The 6216-nt window shown below is 47.7% G+C and overlaps 1 pseudogene; it reads left to right on the plus strand.

The window, feature by feature from the left end:
• Positions 1-1510: 1510 nt before the first annotated feature.
• LOC121046306 lies at positions 1511-6216 on the plus strand (annotated as a pseudogene).

The raw sequence follows: 6216 nt of genomic DNA on the forward strand, positions 1-6216 counted from the left end.
ACATACTTACTGTGGTGTTACAATAGAGTGACCATTGTCATGTACGTATTGTGTTATTGAAGAGCATACGAAAATCATATGTCGAAATAATGTAGATAAAATGAAGCGTACTGAGCGGATGAGACAATCGCTACGTAGCCGCCCAACAGACAAGATCTCTGACGGCGTCGTGCTTCCAAGTTTGAGTGTCATAATTACTTTTCCAAGTGTGCTACTCCACCACATCGCCTTGTCTTTTCGACGTTTTCTATTTGTTTTTCGGGTGCACCGAAAGGAATTGAAGACAAACAAATGTGTTCTGAAAGCACATGCCGCCGTGTGGAAGGGGGTACGAAAATTGCTGGGACATGGCACGCCCTTGTAGTCCTCTAGAGGTTCTCTCACTGTTTGTCCCGCCACGAGTACATGCATGCATGATTTCTTGTTTAGGAGCTTTAGAAACACAATATCAACATTTGTGGGACTCAAAAGCCACGCTTGAATATATCACTCATCTGCATACTTTTTATTCTTTCTTCAATGGAGACCACGCAATATGTTGAAAAGGTCCCGAAGATCGTATTTGATACAGGTTTTGTTAAAGCATACCTTGTCAGCCTTAGTTGGCTCAATTCGCGAAGCTTCCATACAGTTTTGGAGTTGCGAGAAAGCCTCATTTCTTTTCTTTTTTTTCATGTTGTATAAGCGATGTTTGCGTCATGTTTCTTTAGTTTGTCCACGTAAAATAAAGATTTGCTTGTTCTCGCAGCCTCTACAGCACTGTTGAAATGTATTTTTGCCCTGTATATCTACAATGGCGCATCTATATTTGCTTCACGCAAGTGCATATGTGGTGCTCAGACGATGTAACTATTCTGCTATAATAGTGATCCTATGTTTCTTATGAGAGGACTTTTCGTACTTCTGCCTGCATCCTATTTTTAGACCTCAGTATAGGGTTCAAAATAGTATACATGCCAGATTATTGGCTAAAAAATAAAGGGATTCAAGCACGCGATCGTGCTTCAGTGAAGTTCGTGGATAATTATCGGTTTTTGAAAAGGCAACTAACCCATTCAATGGACCGGTTGTATATTTTAATTAAAACGTTTATGATACGGACATTGTGAAGCAATGAACATACTTACATTGTTTAAGATTTTGTGCCGTACCATTTTCATGTGTATTTGGCGCTCTTCAATGTGTAATTGAGGTAACTTGTTTGCACTTGAAGACAAGTAATATCTTTGTAATGTCTTTCGGTCCCCAACTCGCTACTATAAATGAGATAATTGCTCTGGTTCACCGTAAACATGATGGTCTGAAATATATATATAAAGGTTTCTTGTTATTATTTTATGTCAATTAAGCGCTGTCCTCGGGTATAGCTGGGTATGCATTGATACAGCCATAATGTGTAGACTGTTTTATTCAAATCTAAGCTAAACGTAAGAGGACTATCAAATATTTTTTTTTGCGTTCATAATAAACTGGGCTGAAGATCGTGAAAACGCACACTCCACTCTCATCCATGCAGTCTACGAGTGAAAACACGTCATTGATTCTCCAGAAGAATAAAAGTGAAAAATGTAGACTGGACGTAAAAAAAAAAAAAAAAATACTACGAAAACGCTTGAAACATCGAGCCGGCACTCGGCGCGGCCGGCCGACTCCCCGGCTTGGCGCGAGGCACGCCCTGGTCCCGGATTTTGCCTCGCCAAGGAACGAACTCCGAGAACCTCGTCAGGTCTGGATTTTCTCGGTACTGTGGACGGCCAAGTGGCGCGGTCCTGCGCGCGCTCCTCATCGACGTGCAGGCTCCTAACTCAACCAGCGGAGAATAGAAGTTCAAGTAATCGGTGAGGACATCATACCAGAAGAGGTGACCGCCGAAATGGGCTGGCGCACCGCCCGTTCCCGCCGTCCCGACAAGAAACCTGGCCAAAACTCATCTCACGGTGAAACGCCCCTATCGCGAGACTCCCGCTCTCGCTCTAAAACCAGGAAGAACGTTAAATCTCAAGTGTTCAAGGCCGGACGTATGCCCCAATTACAAGAACGAAATTAAGATCATTGTGAGACCTAAAGGGGCACTAAATATTCCCAAAGCCGGCAGCCCCACAGTGACTGCAGCCATTTTCCAAGCGACACAACTTAGCCCGGAAGGAAGCCAAGACGACACGATCTTCCCGAACGTTCAACAAAACATCGTCGTGATCAGCACGCCCCGACCGCACAATGCTGACAGATACGTGCGCATGAAATCTATCCACGTCAATGTTGTCACCCACGAAGTCAACGCATACGAGGCAGCTCCGGACAACACTACCAAGGGAGTTATCCGAGGTGTTCCCCCCACCGATAGCGCCCAGGAAATCGACGCTAACATCATAAATTCCCACAATCCGTTAGCCCTGGCCGCCAAGCGCATCGGTTCCACCATGACCATCGTCATCGCCTTCGACTGACCCAGTGTTCCGCACCTGGTCCGATACGGCGCAACACTGTTCCCCTGCTGCTTGTACCGAAAGCAAATCGACATATGTTACCACTGTGGCCGTCTGGGGCGCCGCATGGACGTTTGTCCATTCCCCAAGAACAAGATCTGCAGGGGCTGCGGCGCCCGCAATCCTGTCCAAGACCATCAGTGCACCCACAAGTGCACGCTGTGCGGTGAACGCCACCCCACGGCGGACAAAGGGTGCACGGCCAAATACAAAACGCCATACGTCCTCCGGAAACGCATGGGGATGCCGTGCACACAGTATCCCCCCCCCCCCCCACCCCCTTCCCCCCCCCCCCCCCCCAAAAAAAAAAAAAAAAACAACTTTTGGAGCCTTTAGAAAGCTTGCAGGTCGTTAAAAAACACGTTTGTAGAAGGCCTGTTTTCTGGCAAACTATCGGCTGCCATTTGACATCCCACAAAACCCTTTTAAAGGCCTTACATATATCATTTGTTTTCACAGACTAAGTCCGTCATGATAGGATTAAAGTGAAACTACTGAAGCATAGGAAGGGTCATCTTAATTTGTTTGGCAAACGTATGTCCTGCCATTATCAATGTGGAATGTGAGCCCCCAGGCAACTTGCGAAACATCGATTATTTTAAGCACCTTTGGTCTGTTTGTATATTTTTCCTTCGAGTCTCTACTGAAAAAACATTTGGCGCCTATATGAAAGTAAACGGCTTCAGACCGGAAACAGTTTAGCCATACTGGTCACCAGTTTGTCCAAGGGGTCTCTCGTATGGCTCAAAAGGGTCCGCGTATGAGCCATAACGGTCACCCATTTGGGCGAGCAGGTTACTCCTTTGGCAAACGGGTCACTCGTATGGGCAAATGGGCCACTCGTTTGGGCAAAGTTGTCGCACGTTTGTTCAAACTGGTGAACATGTTGCACAAGCGGGTGACCGGTGACCGTCAAACTGTACCGGTTTAATCAAACGGCTCTCCGGAGCCCGTTTGATACTGAACGTACAGATTGGCTGCATCGGTACGCCTGTTTCAGCCGTGGCAGCCTATGTTTCCGGAAGACCGGGAGCGCCGGTTCATCGATTTCAAATCGTCCGCGTAATGCAAGTAATTATATTTATATTTTATTTGCGCTGATGTTCGCTTCAACTGCAACTGCAATGAGAAAACTTTTTTTTTTTTTTTTTTTACGTAAGTGCGCGACGTTGGCGCGCCGATGTTTTATACAGAATTTCAAAACTTCAGCGTTTTCGTTGGCTCAATTTACTTACTCAGCTTGAATCTCTCTCGCAGAAGACGAGACCGCGTGAAAGAATATGCTTCTAGACTCCGTTTCACCTCAATTCAAGACGCAGCAGCGCTCGAACACGTGGCTGCAAGAACATCGAACACTGCGAGAACGTGCCCTGTTGTAGAACCAGATTGGATGAACAGAACAACCGTTTATTAAAGATACACACTGAAAGTTACATTGCTGCGAAGACAGTCTGGAGCAGAAGACGCGTTAACCGTGTCTTTTCTTTAGGAGGCCTCAACACAAAGAAGCTTGATCCACACCCCGGCAACTCAGGAATTCCCCCGTTTCTCTCTCTCCTGGTCATAAAACACTACGCCGACCACGTAGACTAAACACTCGCCGAAACTCTCAGTCTTTGAGTCAGGTTTCCAAACTCCGTGCCCCCTCGCCGCTGCACAAGCGATTTGTGGTATACGAGCCAGTTGACCGAGGTGGCGCGTAAAACTATCCGCAACATCCTCCCCGCAGATGAGCTCAGCTCATCTCAAGTGGATATAGACGCGTAACAAGGCGCCTGACCTCTGAGCCGTTACACAATTTTATCTTACAGGCTCGCACATTTCCGTCCCGACCTAGGAAACACTCCAGAATCCTGCCGGTTCTCCAAAACAATCGAGGAACGTGGTTGTCATGCACAATTACGACATCACCGACATTGAGACCGCTGCTGGATTGAGGCCTACGAGCATGCGCACTTTGTAGGTTATACAGATATTCTTTAGCCCACCTGTTCCAAAACATATTCATCAATCGCTGGCGGTGTGACCATCTCCCAACCAACTCCGTTCAAGTGAATGTCACGTCTCCTTTTTTATGATGAGGTAATGTGGTTAGCCTCTTACCACAAAGGAAGTGAGCAGGAGTTAAGACATTTGGTTCGTTTGGTTCGGAGTAGGCAGACGTCATTGGTCGATATTTGATCACAGCCTCCACTTCCGTTAATACAGTTGTGATCTGATCAACATCAAGCGCAGTTTTGCCGATGTTTCTTCTCAGGCAACTCTTAACCGATCCCATACGCTCCCAAAAACCATCCCACCATGGAGCTCTTTCAAGGATAAACCTCCAAGTGATCCGGTGGGCGGCGCAGTAGTCTTTCAATTCGGAACTAGTTAATACATCGTACATGTGCTTTAGATCTTTAGCAGCTCGTTTGAAAGTCAGTGCATTATCTGAACACATCATTCGCGGCAACCCACGCCTTGACACAAAGCGTCTGAAAGCCATTAGAAAGGCCTTGTTAGACATATCCAGGACAAGTTCTAAATGTATCGCTAGCGTAACAGCGCATGTGAATACAAGAATATATGCCTTGACACTGTTTGTTCCGGAACTCACGAACATCGGTCCAGCAAATTCCACGCCACAAACCTCGAATGGTTCTGCCTTTGTTACGCTGTCTTCAGGCAGAGGTGCCATCGGGGCGGTCATGGGCTTGAGCTTGAGTCGAAGACACATCTTACAGCGTTCGATCACTCGTTTTACACACTGTCGCCCTCTCACAACCCAGTAATGCTCCCGCAGTTCACCAAGTAGCACTCACACCACCATGCAGAATGCTCACATGCGTGTGCTCAACGAGGAGCTCCGTGAAATGGTTGTCTAGCGGAAGTAGCACCGGAAACTTGGTCTCGTCGGGTGCCAAGGCATTCTGCAGTCGAGTCTCAATGTGAATCACACCGTCTTCATCCAAGAAAGGGTGCAGGTCCCGGATACGTGAGCTCGACCGCTGGCGGTCACCGGCGACGAGGCTTGCTTTTTCTTCGCTGTAGCTCTCTTCCTGGATGTGTTTCGTGCAGTATCTCTCTGCCTCCTCCAATTGATAGGTGGTCAGAGAGCCGCTGAATCTTGGACCCATGCCTTGGAAGTTTTTTAATGAATCGCATGATCCACGCCGTCACACTCATTGCCTTGAGCCGTTTGCTGTAGTCTGTAAACACGAGGAGAGGCTCTTGTACGGTTGTCTTTGTGTGCAGCACTGCGCTTTTGCTTCTTAGCTCTACGTCACCATCCGGAACCTCGTCGTTCGTCTCTCGTCTTCTGGGCCAGAAATCTGGATCACGTGACAACCACTGCGGGCCCTGCCACCACACCTTGGAAAGGGTCAGGTTGGAGTCGGGTACTCCTCGGGTGAGCATGTCCGTGGGGTTGTCCTTCTCTGAACAGTGTTGCCACCGAAGAGGGTCGGTGCTGCTCTGGATCTCCACGACCCTGTTGCATAAAAATGGCTTCCATTTGCTTGCCGATGCCTAAATCCAACTGAATGGGAAGGTGGAGTCTGTCCAAAGGTGGCATTCCAGGTCGGGCAAATCCAATGTCCCAATCAAGAAAGTCATCAATCTTGATCCGATAAGAGCGCCGATGAGCTCCAGACGCGGCAAAGTCATTCTCTTCAAAGATGCAACACGTGCCTTGGATATGACAAGCCGTGCGCTGATGCTTCCGTTAGTGTCCTCGACTCGCATGTAG

This window comes from Ixodes scapularis, unplaced genomic scaffold (genome assembly GCF_016920785.2).
Source record: "Ixodes scapularis isolate PalLabHiFi unplaced genomic scaffold, ASM1692078v2 PGA_scaffold5__190_contigs__length_132052651, whole genome shotgun sequence".
In the NCBI taxonomy this organism is placed as follows: domain Eukaryota; kingdom Metazoa; phylum Arthropoda; class Arachnida; order Ixodida; family Ixodidae; genus Ixodes; species Ixodes scapularis.